The sequence below is a fragment of the Heterodontus francisci genome, chromosome 5 (assembly GCF_036365525.1).
Source record: "Heterodontus francisci isolate sHetFra1 chromosome 5, sHetFra1.hap1, whole genome shotgun sequence".
NCBI classification, from domain to species: domain Eukaryota; kingdom Metazoa; phylum Chordata; class Chondrichthyes; order Heterodontiformes; family Heterodontidae; genus Heterodontus; species Heterodontus francisci.
Genome location: NC_090375.1, coordinates 180,014,169 through 180,032,886, shown reverse-complemented (window position 1 = coordinate 180,032,886; position 18,718 = coordinate 180,014,169).

Genomic DNA, 18,718 nt, shown 5'->3' with positions numbered 1-18,718 from the left:
GGAACAGGAGTAAGCCATTCAGCCCCTCAAGCCTAGTCTGCCATTCAATTAAATCAAGGCTGATCTGTATCTTAACTCCATCTGCCTTGGTTCCATAATCCTTAATACCCTTACATAACAAAAATCTATCAATCTCAGTTTAGGAATTTTCAATTGACTACCAGACTCAACAGCTTTTTGGGGGAGAGGGAGTTCCATATTTCAATTGCCCTTTGTTTAAATAAATGCTTCCTGAAATCATCCCTGAACGGCCTGGCTCTAATTTTAAGGTTATATCCTTTTGTCCGAGTCTCTTCCACTAGAGGAAATAGTTTCACTCTATCTACCTATCAAATTGTTTAATCATCTTTAACCTTTTAATTAGATCAACCTTTAATCTTCTATATTCAAGGGAACACAAGCCTAGTCTACGCAGGCTGTCCTCCTAATTTAACCCTTTTAGCTCCATTCTGGTGACTCTAATGATTTTCCTGTACACCTCAAGGTGGGTGGGCCTGTTTAAAGGTTGCCTGCACTGATGATTAAAATGACCCTATCCACAGGATTTAAGATAGGGTTAACATCCCCTTCAATGGGCAGCCAGGAAACACATTCCATCATATTACCAGTGGTAGAACAGAGACTCTGGAATGTTGGACCTTGTGGGCGGAATCTTACTGCCTTAGGTTTTTTTTCAAACGCCGGGACCATTTTTGGATCATGAACCCGATCGCTGGATTAGTGGACCTTCTACCTGCTCTTTACCAGAGCAAACCAATTCAGAGTCCATCTCTTGGGCTTCTCGACCAATTAGGGAGGGCAGGCTGGATGACATGGCCATTTTGTCAGACGAAGGATTTCTGCTTAATGGGATCATGGCATGTTTCAGAGAAGCTCACCAGGACTTGGATATTTTTAGGCAACTACAGAAATAGTGAGGAGACCTGGGAAGGCTGGCCCCTGCGTCCCCCACTCTTACCTGGAGGTCCAGCTGAGGGGCTGAGGTGATCTCTTCTAAGGACAGGAGGAAGAGGACAGCTTCTTCAACCAAGCAGGCATGGATGGAAGTGGCCGTGGAAGTCAGCAACAATAGCATTGTGGCCCCTCTAACCTGGTGACTGTGGAACATGAGGATCCAGGACATCAGGAGGACAAAACAAGTGAGGGGTACCAAGCCCGACACAATGACCTGCACAGCACGCCTCAGGTCAACACACCTCTCAGCTTCACTCATTCCTCCCTCTTCAGGCACCTCAGTCACAATCTGAGCTGCCTACATACACAATGACCCTCACCCTATTGCGCACTAGCACCCATGCCTCACAGTCACCATACGCAAATGTTGTCCTTCAGTCCTCTGAAAACAAGCCATTTATAACACTCCCACCTTCCTACTTTCTCTCCTTGCAGGAGAAGAGATTACACGACTTGGCAAGAGTCAGGAATACGGGATTGTGGGAGGCAGGGGGGAGTGGGTTTCCAGTGACAGGCACCTTGCCGGGCACTGAAAATGCATGCCCACCTGGGAAGGCGGACTTGAACCATGAGGACATAGATGTCTGCAGTGACCTGCCGTGAGAGCCTGAGCCTCCTGAGGCACATGTCAGGATAGCTGGTCCTTTGCCTGTAGACCCTCTGTCCAGGGTCTTGCCTCCTTCCACGTATCTCAGTGGCCATCCCCTCTGCCCAGTGGAGGGGTATGGGGCTGAGGAGAAGGCAGCTGATGCTGCTGCTGTTGTTGCTCCTGCTGCTGCTGAGCACCTGGCAGTGGTGAGCCCCCTGCCCTGGACCATTAGCAAACGGGGACAGTGTAGCTGCATAAGCATCTCCCATCTGCCCCGAAGGCTAGCAGCAGGGAAGTGCAGCTGAGGGTGGGCGAACTGCTGGTCAGATGAACTGCCCTCTAGGCAGTTGCAATCACCTGTCAAATCGTGAAAATGCTCTGTGACAGAAGGAGTGCTTTTTAAAGCAGCCCTTCAGTACAACCGATCAAAGCATTCCCAGCTTGTCAGTTTCACTGAGGCAGTCCCTCCCACTGTGCTCTCGCCTTCTCCAACCTGCTGGGTTGGAGACACAGGGCTGAAATTTAAATGCTGGGGTGGACCGCCCCTCCCCATCCCCCCGCCCAATGACGTGGAGGAGGCGGGCGGTCCATCCCCGGCAATAGCATCAGGCGCCACTGCGCAGGCGACAACACCATTTTAAAGGGCTTTGAGCCCTACATTTTCATTAAAATTTTGAAAGGAGTAATGATTCTGAAACATGAAATAAAGTGATCCTGACTCTCTCCCACCTACCCCCCCTGCAATAAACATAGAGGTAATTACCTGCCCTCTCCCACCCCGAAATACTTACATTGTGCTCCAGACCTTCTGCCCCCCAACGTTCATCAACTTTAAACTTTACCTCTTCCCACCACACCCTCGACCAATGAAATTAGTTTGACCCCTTTCCCCCACCACCCCGCCCACACGGGAAAGCTTACCTGCTCCCCCATCCCCACCAGTGTTCCACTTCGGATACCCGGACGGTATCTGAAGGCGCAGGAGTACTGGCCACAGACAACAATATCACGCTGGAACGGATGGCGGGAGTGAGTAAGTAATTAATTCATTAATTTTAATACATTAACATATTTAAATGTTGGTCCTGTCGCCTAACGGCAGGGGGGTGGTCACCACGAGGCCTCGCCAACGCCAGCAATATCGGGCCAGGCCTTCCTGGTGTCAAGGCCCGTGGCAGGCCACTGCCGGAGGCATTTTCTGGGTGCCCCTCTCCCCTACCACCACCACCCCCCCCACCCCCACCACCCCCACCCCGCCATGAGACCCGACACCGGGGGTTGGGGGGCTGTAAAATCCAGCCCACAGCATGGGACTACTCTGCCATTGGGAAAGAGAGATTCCACTTGGAAAATCCTTCTTAATTGCCTCATTAATGAGTTTAATTACCTTCCCACCTCAGCAGTGGAGGCTCCCGACTTCTTCACCAACCTGCTCCTGGGAAAGACGGAAGGAGGCGGGAACACGTCGGAATACTGGCCTGACAGCATTTTTTTCCAAATTTCCTGTCCTCTTGGCCTCCAAACCCTCCAGCAAAGGCCTTGAAAAATTCCTCCCAGTGTGTCTGAGTGAATATATGTGGATTCACTTCTCCTATTAACTAAAGGCGTGAACTTCCACTGGCTCCAAATCCCAAAAAATAGCAAAGAGATTTCAACATACTCCCAAGCAACTTTTAAACACACTCCCAGAACATTTTTCTTTTAAACTATCATATAGAGTTTGATGTTGTTGAGAACTTGCTCATTGGAGTCTTCTTGTTGAAATATTTACATTCAATTCTGACCAGCAGCACTTCTGTGTTGGCCGATGAGACTTTCAGTGCGGTCTAAATCATGTGAATAGGAAAGGGTTGTTTTTCAGTATTATATTATTACATTAAGAGTTGTTGTTCATCCTTTGAGGCAAAGATGACAATGTCCATCATCTGGGGTGTTTGGTATGGTTCCAGTGGGTATGTAGGTGACTGCTAAGGCCGATCGGTGCCCGAAAGGTTCTGCTGCAAATAGGTCAGGATACCGCAGACAATTGAGTTTTGGATGAGCTGCTGGCTCGGGATTTCCTCTCCTTGTGTTTTCTCTCTGATATGCGCTTGCTTTCTAAGGAGGCCGCTCCCTTTTTTATTTGTTTGCGCCAGATGCAGTAATCCTGGGCGACCTTCTTCCAGGACTCAGGGTCAATATCAAAACTCCTAAATGAAGCCTTCAGACTGTCCTTGTAGCACTTCCTTTGACCAGCATGACAGCGCACCCCAGATTCAAGCTCTCCATAGAAGATTCGCTTTGGTAAGCAAGTGTCAGACCCTCATCTGACAGGTTAAGGGTATATTGTAGGGAAGGGTCACTAGATCAGAAACAATTGTTTAACAGGAATTATGCCCTTTATTTCAAAGAGATTTAAAACATCTATATATTTTTATTTTGGAATTAAAAGGGAAAGGGACAGGAATTTTGCCTTTTACTGCTCCAAGTTTCAACTGAAGCAATTACAAACAAATATAACAGGCAAACTGAAATTTTCATCATGTAGCAACAGTTCATTATTTGGCGATCAAAAAATTAAAGCTTTGTGTGATACCTTGTTAAAGATTTTTGGCCGAATACAACCATGTTAATTATTTTTCTATAGTTGTGTAATTAAATGTGGTAGTCAATTCATGTGACACATTAACATATTTATTAATTGAATATCCCATAACCAGTGTTGGAAAATTGATTTCATACATCAGGGCAGTAAAGGGATTTAGGAAGAAGAAACCAAAATATGTTGGAACATAAAATGACTCTTTGATCATAAATAAATGAAAATGTAAAAATGTAATCATAATGATTAGATATTCATTTTGCTGTAGCATATAATATTGTCCTATTACTCTACATAATAATTCCCTTATTGTTAAAGTACCTGCTGTGGTACTTTCACCACAGATAGGAATTTTAGATATCTGTCTGGTATGTTGAAGTTGGCAACAATATGACATATCAAGCAATGGCCTCTGCCCTCTGCCTAATGATATTGTGGCAGTAATACTAAAACTGGCACAACATGAAACAGGTTTTCACACTGTCTGCTTTTAGTAGTCTCAATATCCATTTCTAATTACCTCCTGCCTAATATTAAATAAAATGAAAAACGCAATCAAGTTAGGCTTCCTCCACTGTGTTGCACGATGGCTTGGCAGGTATACACCAGGTAGTGTGGTAGAGAGCCACACAAGACCAAGAAGGTTTGAGGTTCAAGCCAGCTGACCTCAGCCAGGACTGCAATACAACTAACCTCAGCATTCCTGCATTTGCAACAAGAAACAAGTCCCATTCTGTATTGTAATCTAGTAAAAACTGCTGCAAAGTTCAAATATCACATAAAGATAGAATGATACTCAACTGGGATGATTAACCCTTGCCCCACCTCTCCCTCACCCCTAATACTCATGATCAAATAGCCGAGTGAGACTTGCGTGCTGAAATTCCAAAAATCCCTCTCCGCCGCTGGTTGGGCAATAGGGAGGGAACTCCATCCGTCTCCTGGAGAAGCCATTTACGGCATTCCAAGTCCAGGAATGGTGTCATTTTAAATTTTGAGGCAGGCATCTATACTTGTCAATATACAACATAGTTTTCCTCCTCGAATGGGTGCCAGCAAATTAGATCAACATCCTGCCTGTCTGATGGAGGAAAGGAAAGAAAGAATTTGCATTTATATAGTACCTTTCATGCTCTTGGGACATCCCAAAGAGCTACCCAACCAACAAAGTATTATGAACTGCAGTCACATTTGTAATGCAGGCAAATGCTATTGTTTTTCTCCAGGTAATTGGCACCTTTTATAAGAGGGTCAATGTCAAAATTTGTTGAAGATCAATATTGGAGACCGTAGTGGGCCTCACTTGTACCCTTCCATGGAGTTGAGCACCATTTTTTTCCCATTGTCCACATTGCAAAGAAGGCGGAAGCCACAGGAATACCAGCAGGTAGGTCCATCCCCCAAGCCCACCTCCTTTCTACATCATTGACCTTGAATGGGGTGGACAGAAATTCTGCCTATCCCAATGATTATATCATTGCTGGGATAGCAACTTTGCATCTTCAGGATGAAAACCAAGCAATGCCAGATTCTGCCTGATTCTTCAGCCCTGCCAGGTTTCTTACCAACCCATTTACTCCCACGTTACACCAAGGCCCCAAAGGAATTCACCATCATTAAATAAGAATAGAATTGAACAGTGCAGAAGCCATTGAGGTGGGATCAGCATCACAAAATTGGAAAGATAATAATGAGCAATAGTCTGAAGATTCCAAGTCTGATTTACAAGCAAGCTATCAGCAAGCTGATTACTGAAATTAAATTTAAAGGAAGTCTATGGAATAATAATAGCAATTCAGCCAGACGATAATGCACATTAATTTATTTAATATGTTCAAAATTTGTCTTTTTAAAAGGCCTAGGAAAAGGAAACTGCATTTAAATTTTTGCAAGATAACATGGCGAACAAAAGATACTTGTTATTAATATTTTATATTATTCTTTGGTCATGATAAAGCTTTTAATAGAGTGAAATCTGATTGCACATATATTTTTGCATGGAATGAAATTTGGTATGCATCTGTTTCATTTTATAATATTACATTGAAATCAATCAGATTCTGGCCAGCCTCATGCAAAGGAAGTATTTGATTATATCATTGTAATTCTAGAGCTTATTGTAAACTGTGCACAAAACCTGAACAGAAATGTTGCTACCCTGTAATTTGCCAGGTTGACTGCATTCCATGAGCCACAAAGGGGGTAATTGGGGTTGGGCGTGTGTATCTGCTAGAAGATCTTGGACATATGAACATTACAATTGTTGGTCAATTTGCCATAAAAAAGCAGAACAAATGGATTATAATGTTTTAACTTAATTAATTCAGTTTATCAAAACCCTAGCTTTTTGCAATTCCCCTATATATCAAGCAAATGCGAAGCCCAAGGAATGCATTGCCTGCCATAAATCTACCCAGTTTGTTCATTTCTAGTTATTGTTGGCAGCAACTGATACTGATGTATTAACTGCCAACTTGGCTCAGCTGGTAAGACTCTTGTCTCTGAGTTAGAAGGTTGTGGGTTTTTATAGGCAGAGGATTGCTGGAGTGTGGAATATTTGCCATGGAGTCTGGTTGAAGCTGGCACTATTACATCTGTTAAAGGAAAACTGGATAAATATTTGATGTGAAGGCAGATGGGCTATGGGGAAGAGTGGGACAATGGGGTTCGTTTTGGATTGGCCTAGCAAAGAGCCAGCACAAACACTATGGGCCGAATGGCCCTTTTCTGTGCTGTACACCTTTATGGTTCTATGGGTTCGTGCCACCTACAGGTTGGAACATATAATTTCGGTCACTACTTCCATGCAGTACTGAGGATTCCCTCTACTGTTGGGGATAACATAGAAAATGCTGGAGACGCACAAGAAAAAGTTCAGGACAGGACATTTTGGAATACCCCCTTTGTAAGCGATAAACAGACATTTTTGTGAGGTTGGAAAATAGAGAGACAAAGGGGGGAGTGGAGGGAAGAGAACCAACAGACACACCAATTACAAAGAGGGTATTAATGTGTTGAATGAACTGCAAACGGCTAAATAGAGACCATTTGAGTAGTATGAATGATCATCAGTGAAATAACGGGCTACCGGTTTACAATCACCTGCTTTGTGCTGCCACTAAAGTTGGATATCACCCCGCTGAATGGACAAAAGAATGTACAAATAGTGAGAGGGGGTGTTGGTGGGGGTAGGGGTGGTTTTGAAAATGGGTATGATATAGTCGGGATTACGGAGACATGGCTGCAAGGTGACCAGGGATGGGAAATGAACATCCAGGAGTATTCAGTATTTAGGAAGGACAGACAAAAAGCAAAAGGCGGTGGAGTTGCATTGCTGGTTAAAGAGGAAATTAATGCGATAGTGAGAAAGGATATTAGCTCTGACAATGTGGAATCTGTATGGGTAGAGCTGAGAAACACTAAGGGGCAAAAAACATTAGTGCGGGTTGTATATAGACCCCCAAACTGTAGTGGTGATGTTGGGAATGGCAGTAAACAGGAAATTAGAGGTGCATGCAATAAAGGAACATCTGTAATTATGGCTGACTTTACCCTGCAAATAGATTGGGCAAATCTAATTAGTCACAATACCACAGAGGAAGAATTCATGGAGTGTATACGGGATGGTTTTCTGGACCCAATATGTTGAGGAACCAACTAGAGAACAGGCCATCCTAGACTGGGTATTGTGTAATGAGAACGGAATAATTGACAATCTAGTTGTGCGAGACCCCTTGGGGATGAGCGACCATAATATGATAGAATTCTTCAATAAAGATGGAAAGTGATGTAGTTCATTCTGAGACTAGGATCCTGAATCTTAATAAAGGAAACTACGAAGGTGGCTATGATGGATTGGGAAACGTTACTTAAAGGGATGACGGTGGATAGGCAATGGCAAACATTCAAAGAGTGCATGGATGAACCGCCACAATTGTTTATTCCTGTCTGGCACAAAAGTAAAGCGGGAAAGGTAGCCAAACCATGGCATACATGGGAAATTAGAGATAGCATTATATCCAAGGAAGAGGCATATAAATTCGCCGGAGAAAACAACAGACCTGAGGAATGGGAGCAGTCTAGAATTCAGCAAAGGAGGACCAAGGGATTGATTAAGAAGGGGAAAATAGAGTACGAGAGCAAGCTTGCGGGGAACATAAAAACTGACTGTAAAAGTTTCTCTAGGTATGTGAAGAGAAAAAGATTAGTGAAGACAAATGTAGGTCCCTTACAGTCAGAAAGAGGGGAATTTATTATGGGGAACAAAGAAATGGCTGACCAACTAAATGCATACTTTGGTTCTGTCTTCACAAAGGAGGACACAAATATCATACCAGAAATGTTGGGGAACACAGGGTTTAGTGAGAGGGAGGAACTGAAGGAAATCAGTATTAGTAGAGAAATGGTGTTGGGGAAATTGATGGGATTGAAGGCCTGATAATCTACATCCCAGCGTACTTAAGGAAGTGGCCCTAGAAATAGTGGATGCATTGGTGGTCATCTTCCAAGATTCTATAGACTCTGGAACAGTTCCTACAGAATAGAGGGTAGCTAAGGTAGCCCCACTAATTAAAAAAGGAGGTGGAGAGAAAACAGGGAATTATAGACCAGCCAGCCTGACGTCAGTATTGGGGAAAATTCTGGAGTCCATTATCAAAGATTTTATAGCAGAGCACTTGGAGAACTGTGCTAGAGTCAGCATGGATTTATGAAAGGGAAATCATGCATGACAAATCTACTAGAATTCTTCGAGGATGTAACTAGTAGAGTTGATGAGGGGGAGCCAGTGGATGTGGTTTATTTGGACTTTCAGAAGGCTTTCGACAACTTCCCACATAATAGATTAGCTTGTAAAATTAAATCGCATGGGATTGGGGGTAGTGTATTGCGATGGATAGAAAATTGGTTGGCAGACAGGAAACAAAGAGTAGGGATAAACGGGTCTTTTTCCGAATGGCAGGCAGTGACTAGTGGGGTACCGCAGGGATCGGTGCTAGGTCCCCAGCTATTCACAATATATATTAATGATTTAGATGAGGGAACTAAATGTAATATCTCCAAATTTGCAGATGACACAAAACTGGGTGGGAGGGTGAGTTGTGAGGAGGATGCAGAGAGGCTTCAGGGTGATTTGGACAAGTTAAGTGAGTGGGCAAATGCATGGCAGATGCAGTATAATGTGGATAAATGTGAAGTTATCCACTTTGGTTGCAAAAACAGGAAGGCAGATTATTATCTGAACGGCTATAAACTGAGAGAGGGGAATATGCAATGAGACCTGGGTGTTCTCGTACACCAGTTGCTGAAGGTAAGCATGCAGGTCCAACAAGTGGTAAAAAAGGCAAATGGTATGTTGGCCTTCATCGTGAGAGGATTCGAATACATGAGCAGGGATGTCTTCCTGCAATTATACAGGGCCTTGGTGAGGCCACACCTGGAATATTGTGTGCAGTTTTGGTCTCCTTATCTGAGGAAGGATGTTCTTGCTATAGAGGGAGTGCAGCGAAGGTTTACCAGACTGATTCCTGGGATGGCGGGACTGACGTATGAGGAGAGATTGAGTCAGTTAGGATTATATTCGCTGGCGTTCAGAACAGTGAGGGGGGATCGCATAGACACCTATAAAATTCTAACAGGACTTGACAGGGTAGATGCAGGAAGGATGTTCCCGATGGTGGGGGAGTCCAGAACCAGGGGTCATAGTCTAAGGATACGGGGTAAACCCTTCAGGACTGAGATGAGGAGAAATTTCTTAACCCAGAGAGTGATGAGCCTGTGGAATTCGCTACCACAGAAAGCAGTTGAGGCCAAAACATTGTATGTTTTCAAGAAGGAGTTAGATATAGCTGTTGGGGCGAAAGGGATCAAAGGGTATGGGGTGAAAGCGGGAACAGGTTATTGAGTTGGATGATCTGCCATGATCATAATGAATGGTGGAGCAGGCTCGAAGGGCTGAATGGCCTACTCCTGCTCCTATTTTCTATGTTTCTATGTAAGGTCCAGGTACACAAAAAGCATGATAAATAAAGAGAGAGCGAAAAAATAGACAAAAACAGCCCGAAATGAGGCAAACCCTTTTTTATTATTCAACGAGTGGCTAGGATTTGGAATGCACTGCCTGATAGGGTGGTGGATACAGAGTAAATAGTAGCTTACAAAAGGGAATTGGATAAATACTTAAAGGAGAATAAAATTGCAGGGATATGGGAAAAGAGCCAGAGTGGGACTAATTCCTCCAAGGAGCCAGCGCTGACTCAATGGGCCGAATGGCCTCCTTCTGTGTTGTATTATTCTATGATTCTATGGCTCTATGTTTCTATGAAATAAAAGCATAAAGTAGTCTGTAAATGCATCAGAAATTTCAAGTGAAGCGCAGCGTGTCCAACAATTGCAAGAGTAAAAGGACTGAACCTGCACTGAGGACCCACTTTTCCCATTTTATTGTATTTATTTATTTTTTTATTTAGAGATACAGCACTGAAACAGGCCCTTCGGCCCACCGAGTCTGTACCGACCAACAACCACCCATTTATACTAACCCTACAGTAATCCCATATTCCCTACCACCTACCTACACTAGGGGCAATTTACAATGGCCAATTTACCTATTACCGGCAAGTTGTTGGAGTTGTTGCTTATCAAATGAGAGGTTAACCCTGCCTGCCTGTTTAGCTGGATCTAGAATGTCCATGACACTATTTCAAGAAGAGCAGGAAGCTTTACAGTGTCTTGACCAATATCTCTCCCTCAGTCAACAACACCAAAAATGTTGGAATATAGCACACAGGTTGAAATGGCATCATTATCTGCTAATTGCAATGATAACTCAGATTTTTCTACAATGTGGAAATGCTTGCACAACACAAACTCAGCAATGGCCCAGCAAAACAGATCTCCATAAAATGTATTCAGTTAAATCTCTCTCCTGATGCTGCTGGTTCTTGCTGGAGTACAGTGTATGCGAACCCAAAGTCTTGCAGGTTCTCCAGGATGGGAAGAGTTCGCATGCTGAAAAGTGAATATGTATGAATATAACGTGAGGCCAGGTTCAGGCATGTCCCACCACCTCCTGCCCGCAACAGTCCAGTACCGGCCAAAACTTATTAACTGTCAGATAACTGCCTGGCATCCATGGAACAGCACCCCCAACAGCTTTCAGTAGTTTCAGGAGAGAATCGGGAGGGAAAGCTGGAATAAATAAGCAGCCGAATTTCATGCATCCCCATTTCTGTATCCACAAGGTGTCACTTGAGCCTGCACACACACCTTCTGATAATAAGACGCAGGTTAAAAATATGACCAGACTGATTTAATGTTTAGTTGACAAGAAAAAGTCAATGCAATTCTTCTGGCAATCTGCCCCTTTAAACCATGTATCCATGTTGCAATTTTTACGTAATATCGTGACAGAGTATTTAAACCTGGAACTGTGAGGGTAACATTTGCCCCAACTCCCCAGGTGGGAAACCCATTGGGATGGGGTGGAACTGCTTTCAATGGAGAGTATAATATGGCGGGGTGTCAAAGCAGCATTGCACCCGACCCCATCAATTTGCTGACAGGTGAGCTAAGTTACAATCGGCCCCACTGAATTTCAAACAGCTATCCTTTAGCGGAATATCAAATCAGTTTTGAAACCTTACTGGATTACAGATATGTGGAACAAGCATCACAGGATACCTTAGAATCAGTTGTAATTACCATCTCATACCACATCTCTGAGCGTTTTATAACAGTTATAAAATCCGAATACTTACTTCCTCTACCTCCTGCCTGAAAATTGAATGCCGCTGCCATCTGTAAATATCCTGAGAACTGATCATACAATTTGTGGCTGCTTGTGACAGGAGACACTTTGGACCAGAGTCCTGATATAATCCCTGTGTAAAACTGAATGTGTTACAAGTGTGCTTAACCGTGGTGCCTTATCAGGAAATATGGCTGGCAGCCACCAGAAAGTTCTGCTGGACATCACCGATACTACCAGTTATTCCCTCAGATGTTCAGAATTCCCTGGCATGCGGACAGATCAAATTGAGCTGGATATGCGATGTTGCTCGGCAACACACACACAGCAGGCTTGAGGGGAAGGTCATTCCAGGGTATCTCACAAATAGATACAAACAGGCTGCAAGATGATGTCTTCTAGTGCCACAAGTTTGTAAGAGCTAGATGTACTGCATAGTTCATGTTTCACATTTACATTTATGGTCTGAGAGTGTACTTCACAGAGTGTACTTGGGCGGGGTTTAATTTTAACCTTAGCCCCACCAACCCCCCCCCCCCCCCCCCCCCCGCCCCGACAACCACCCACAACCTGGTGGAAACTGGATGGGTGGACAGTTAAAATGGCCCTTACCGTTCCCGCCTTGATCAGGCCCAATGCAGTGTTAAATTGCAATGGTCAAGGAAACCAGTCAAAGCCAGCAGGATCATCTTTAAATATGCAGATCAGGCTCAAATTATGTTATCGCCTGAGCAAGGGAGTAATGGTAGCTTCTCCACCAGGCCAAGCCTGCTGGGAACAACAGTCAGGGCCTGAGGTTCCCCACTACTGTAAGTTTTTAACATTTTTTGTTTCAGTTTTTAGCTTCCTTGTGGGTTAGGAGGAGTAGGAGCAAGAGTGGGCCCCAGCAGGGGCCCCACAAAGAAACTTTCAGCCTCCCCTATTTCAGCAGATTAATTACCTTTCAAAAGGGAATTGGATAATTGCTTGAAGGAGAAAATGATTGCAGGGCTGTGGGGAAAGGGCAGGGACTAATTGCATAGCTCTATCAAAGAGCCTGTGCAAGCACGATGGGCCGAATAGCCTCCTGTGCTGTATCATTCTATGATTCTATGTATAATTGACTCATTGAAAATGAACCATTTCCCCCTCCCTCATTTTTCCTCTCCTATTTCCACTTGTCTCTATAGCTGCCTGGCAGGATATGCTCTCAACTCTTCAGTATTCCATGCTGGCACTGCCCCAAGTAAGCTTAGAACAGTTGTCATCTAATCAATGTTGAAATACATATCCTAAGAGATAGATGACATTGCATTTTCCAAGCCTGAGCATAAACTCAAGGAGCAATCCAACCCTAATATGCATGGTGAGTGTACCAAGAGCTCTCTCAGTACAAAGGTGACTCACGTAATTAATCATATTAATCTAATTGTTGGCATTTTCTGGACAATTGGCCCAATTGTGACAGACCAAATCTGTAGTTGGAAACTATTTGATTTCATTTTCACCATTCTAACTTAGAATTACCACCAGCCCTCCCCCCACTCTCCTGACCCCCCGCCGACCCCGCTGTGGTTGGATCAAGCAGAGATTGGACGGGAAGAATCGGGTGCTCAAAGAGTAAAGCGTTGTGGTCAGCACACACCTTCAAGCTAATTTTAGCTTCTGACCAATCGCCAACAAAGGGTTGGCCGCCATTATGCAGCAACGCCCTCATTAACATTGAGCCGGCAAGCTGCGAGGTGCCAAACTGGCATCTGAATGCAGTTCGCTGGATTGAGGCTTCCAAATAGTGGGCCCCCCTGGCTGGCATCAGGACAGGTGCAGCTGGTGGTCATGATTGCAGAGTTCACAGATTGCAGATGCCCCAATTACAAAGGTTCCAAACTTACTTTCGCCGGACCTCTTTCGTTCTGTCGCCTGTGGAAGTGGTCGGAGTATGCGCAGCACACGATAGGTCCCTTTCAAAATGTCACCAGCGTCTTCATCAGGGTTAACACGGCAATAAGGCTATCAACCCCATTTTGAGGCCATTAACGCAGGTAGTTAGGCAGATGGGGGAGGGCATTTGGGGGCTGCTAGTTGGGCAGTTGGGGGCAGTTGGGGAGGCAGCTAGAGGGGTGGCAGGTGGTTGGGCAGGTGTTGAAGGCAGGTGGGTGTAGTACTAACTCACCCTGGAGACAGTTTCCAATTTTAATCTGCTCAACTGAGCAGTTGGCAAGGGCACCTGCACAAAACCTTTTTTACATCGGCATGTCTCAATGACATCATCAAGAGCCAACTGCTACCAGGTGAAGAGAGTGAGGAAGATAATTGGGGCCAGAAGATGCTGCAAAATGACTTCTTAAAAATTTTCCTTAAGGGGCCATGAGGAACAGGAAAGCTTAGGCTACTCCTGCTGCAGATCTGTCCCATCCCCCACCCTAATCGTGAGATCCCACTGGATGGTCCCAGCAACCCATCCTACCACCTATCTGGCCTGAGTAGGCAACCTCCTGGCCACCTGATTTGGGCCACTTCCCATTGATTTCCTTCCTGAGCAGATGGGAGGCTAGCCGGCAGGAATTAAATGAAGCTCGAGGGTTAAAATAACCTGGGCCTGATTCCTGGAGCAGCAGAGGAGCTTAATAACTCACACCACTGCTCACTCACGAAAAGTTGACCTGGAGTTAAGATCAAGCTTTGGAAAAACTTGAGCTTTTCGATCTTCAGCTGCAGCAACTGAGGGATGATTTGATGAAATGATACAAGATAATAAACTTTGGAATATTATTTCAAGTTAAATGTGATAGCAGAACAAAGGGGCATGGGTTCAAACTGGTATTTGATGTCAGGAACATCTTGACTCAGAGGAGAACACTTTGATTTTGTGTGATAATGTAAAATGGGTGACTGCAAATCGGCAGCCCAGTTTAAATCTCTCCTGATTTTTTATTTCCATCAGTCAAAATGACCTCAAGAGTTGTCGACATATGGAACAGGCTCCCAAATTTGGTCGTAGAGGCAAACACCCTAAAACCATTTGCAACAGCAACAGTAACTTGCATTTATTTATTCTTTTGGGCCTCCTTATCTCGAGAGACAATGGATACGCGCCTGGAGGTGGTCAGTGGTTTGTGAAGCAGCGCCTGGAGTGGCTATAAAGGCCAATTCTGGAGTGACAGGCTCTTCCACAGGTGCTGCAGAGAAATTTGTTTGTTGGGGCTGTTGCACAGTTGGCTCTCCCCTTGCGCCTCTGCCTTTTTTCCTGCCAACTACTAAGTCTCTTCGACTCGCCACAATTTAGCCCTGTCTTTATGGCTGCCCGCCAGCTCTGGCGAATGCTGGCAACTGACTCCCACGACTTGTGATCAATGTCACACGATTTCATGTCGCGTTTGCAGACGTCTTTATAACGGAGACATGGACGGCCGGTGGGTCTGATACCAGTGGCGAGCTCGCTGTACAATGTGTCTTTGGGGATCCTGCCATCTTCCATGCGGCTCACATGGCCAAGCCATCTCAAGCGCCGCTGACTCAGTAGTGTGTATAAGCTTATTTAATTAATTAAGCTTATTAAATAAGCTTATTTATACAGTGCATTTAATATAGTAAGTGGTCTCAAGTCATTCCACAAGAGTGCTATCAAAACAAATTTGACACCAAGGCACAAATGATGATATTAGGACAGGTGAGCAAAATCTTGGTCAAAAAGGTAGGTTTTAAGTCATGTCTTAAAGGACAAGGGAAAGTTCGAGAGGCAGAGAGGTTTAGGGTGGAAATTCCAGAACTTAGGATCTAGGCGGCTAAAAGTTCAGCTGCCGATGGGGGAGTGAAGAAAATGGGAGAAGCACAAGAGATCAGAGTTGGAGGAGCACAGATATCTCAGAGACCTGTGGGGCTGGAGGAGCTTACAGATTTCAGGAGGGGCGTGGCCATGGAGGGATTTGAAAACAAGGATGAGAATTTTAAAATCAAGGCATTGCTGGACCGAGAGTCAATGTAGGTCAGCAAGCACAGATTGGTGGATGGGACTTGGTGAGAGTTATGGTATGGATAGCAGAGTTTTGGACCAGCTCATATTTTGAATGCATAATTAAGAAGCCAGCAAAGAGAGCATCGCAGTAAGAAGTGGTTGGATGCTGTGTCAAGGGATGGAAACTGTTGGATCTGTCAAAGTGGATCAGCTGAGGTGGGAAGGATGGCCTTCTTGATTTTATATGCCTGTGATCGCTAAATGGTTGACTGCGATGAATCAATCCTGGGATTTATTAAGAAATGTCGGTTTATGCAGCTCAGCCATTCCTTGAGAGATTTCTTGGACCTTGTCAACTTCTTTTCTGTTGAAAATGGTAGGTAGGGTAAACAGTCGATCACAACCCATCCCGCACAGTCCCGCACTTGGCAGGATTTTCTGCCTGAGTGCAGCAATTGCTTATCGAAAGCCCTGAAGGCAGTGAAGATGTTGATGTCTGAGCCCGTTGCAGCAGTAACGAATCACTTTGGTAATTGTCAATAATTATGCACACTTCCAGGCATAATTGAGATGGGTCATCCCCAGCACATGAGCTGCTTGCAGCAAAAAATGCATCACATGCCACCTTTAAAGTAACCTGCAAACAACTTGTTCAAAATTTAAGCACCTCCTGATTCACAAGAAGCAGAAACAAATAAAACTGACAGTAATAGTAAATGCCCTTACATGAGGCATTAACCCTGATTTTCTGAGGGCATGCCAGGGTCTCACTATGGCAGGGGAACAAGATAGAAAGTCAGGACGGGGAACTTCAGACGCCTGTTTCCAGGGGTGCCCAATTTCCCAATTGAACATTTGCTGCTAAACAAATGAGGCCATGCATCCAACAATAAAAACAACAACATGCTTTTATAAAGTGCACTTCACTGGGTGCTGCAGGAGTGCTTAGAGTGTGAAGAAGGGAGTTTGGTAAGTGATGGGATTTTAAGGGTTAATCTCTAAAGTCTAATTTTTGTTTACATTTAGAAATTAATTAAAATTACTGTTTAAGTTAAGAGGCAAGATAAATTTCTTACTGTTTTAAACAGGTATACAAACTCTCTGCGAGTAGCTGTAGTTAGTTAATTAGGTAGCTAGTTTAAACTGGTTTCTGAGCTCCAGCAAAGCTGACACATCATTGTTTTCAGAGAGTATAAATTCAGGGGACTCTCAATGCTGCTGGTCTGCACTGGGTGCTGCTGGAGGGCACAGAGTGTGGAGAAGGGAGTTTGGTAAGTGAGGGAGTTCGGTAAGGAGGGGAACTATAAATTGATTGAAAAATAAATTTAATTGAATTAACACAATATAGATGGCAGGACAGGTGATGTGTCGTGGCTGCAGTATGTAGGAGCTCCTGGATACCATGGCAATCCATGGCAACCATGTCTGTTGTGTCTGTGGCTTGAGGAGCTACGACTCAGAGTCATTGAGCTGGAGTTCGAGCTGCAGACATTGCAATGCATCAGGGAGGGGGAAAGTTACCTGGACACTTTGTTCCAGAAGGCAGTCACAGCCCTTAGGATGGATCCTCTGTTTTGGTCAGTTGTTAGGGACAAGAGGGTGTGTCTACGTGTCAGGCAGGTAAGAGGATTGAGAAGGTGGGAGTGGAGGAGGCTCAGCCCTTGCAATCGAGCTACAAGTTCTAGGTTTTTGCAGCTTGTATGGACAAGAGCGAGGGCTGCAGTGTGGGTGAGCAGACTGGCCATGGCACCATGGTACAGGAGGCCATTCAAGTGGGGGGAGCAAAAAGGAAAGTAGTGATAATAGGGGATAGTAGAGTGAGGGGGATTGACACTGTTCTCTGCAGCAAAGAGCGGGAATCCAGAATGCTGTGTTGCCTGCCCAGTGCCACGGTTCGGGAGAGGAACTTAGAGTGGGAGGGGGAGGATCCAGTCGTCGTGGTTCATGTAGGTACCAACGACATAGGCAGGACAAGGAAAGAGGTTCTGTATAGTCAGTTTGAGGAGCCAGGCACTAAATTAAGAAACAGAACCCCAAAGGTAATAATCTCTGGATTATTAACTGAGCTACATGCAAATTGGAGTAGGGCAAATAAGATTAGGGAAATGAATGTATGGCTCAAAGACCGGTCTGGTAGAAGTAGGTTCTGGTTCGTGGGCCACTGGCACCAGTAATGGGAAAAGTGGGGGCTGTACTGTTGGGACAGTCTACACCTGAACCATGCTGGGACGAGTGTTCTACTGAGCTGAATAACTAGGGAAGTAGGGAGGTTTTAAATAAATAGTGGGAGCAAGAGATCAGATTTGGGAAGATGTGGTAAATCGAAGAGTAGAGACGAGGCAAGAAAGGTATTAATATGGGAAAAGATAAACAGTGCGTGATAGGAAGGAACAGTGAGTACAAATTTAAGAGTAAGTCAACAGAGAAGGCTAGAGGTTACAAAATAATAAAAGGACAAAACTAAAGGCTCTGCATCTGAATGCACGCAGCATTCAAAACAAAACAGATTAACTGACAGTGCAAATAGAAATAAATAAGTATGATCTGATAGGCATGACAGAGACATGGCTGCTGGATGACATAGATTGGGACCTGAATATTGAAGGATACATGAAATTTAGGGAGGAGGGGAAGCTAGGAAATGGTGGAGGGGTGGCTCTGTTAATTATTGATGGTATGAGCACAATAGAGAGGGATGACCTAAGTTCAGGAAACCAGGATGTAGAAATGGTTCGGGTCGAGATGAGAAATGATAAAGGCAAGAAGTCACGTGTGAGAGTGGTGTACAGGCCTCCTAATAGTAACCAAAGAACAAAGAACAAATAACAGTACAGCACAGGAACAGGCCATTCGGCCCTCCAAGCCTGCGCCGATCTTGATGCCTGCCTAAACTAAAATCTTCTGCAGTTCCGG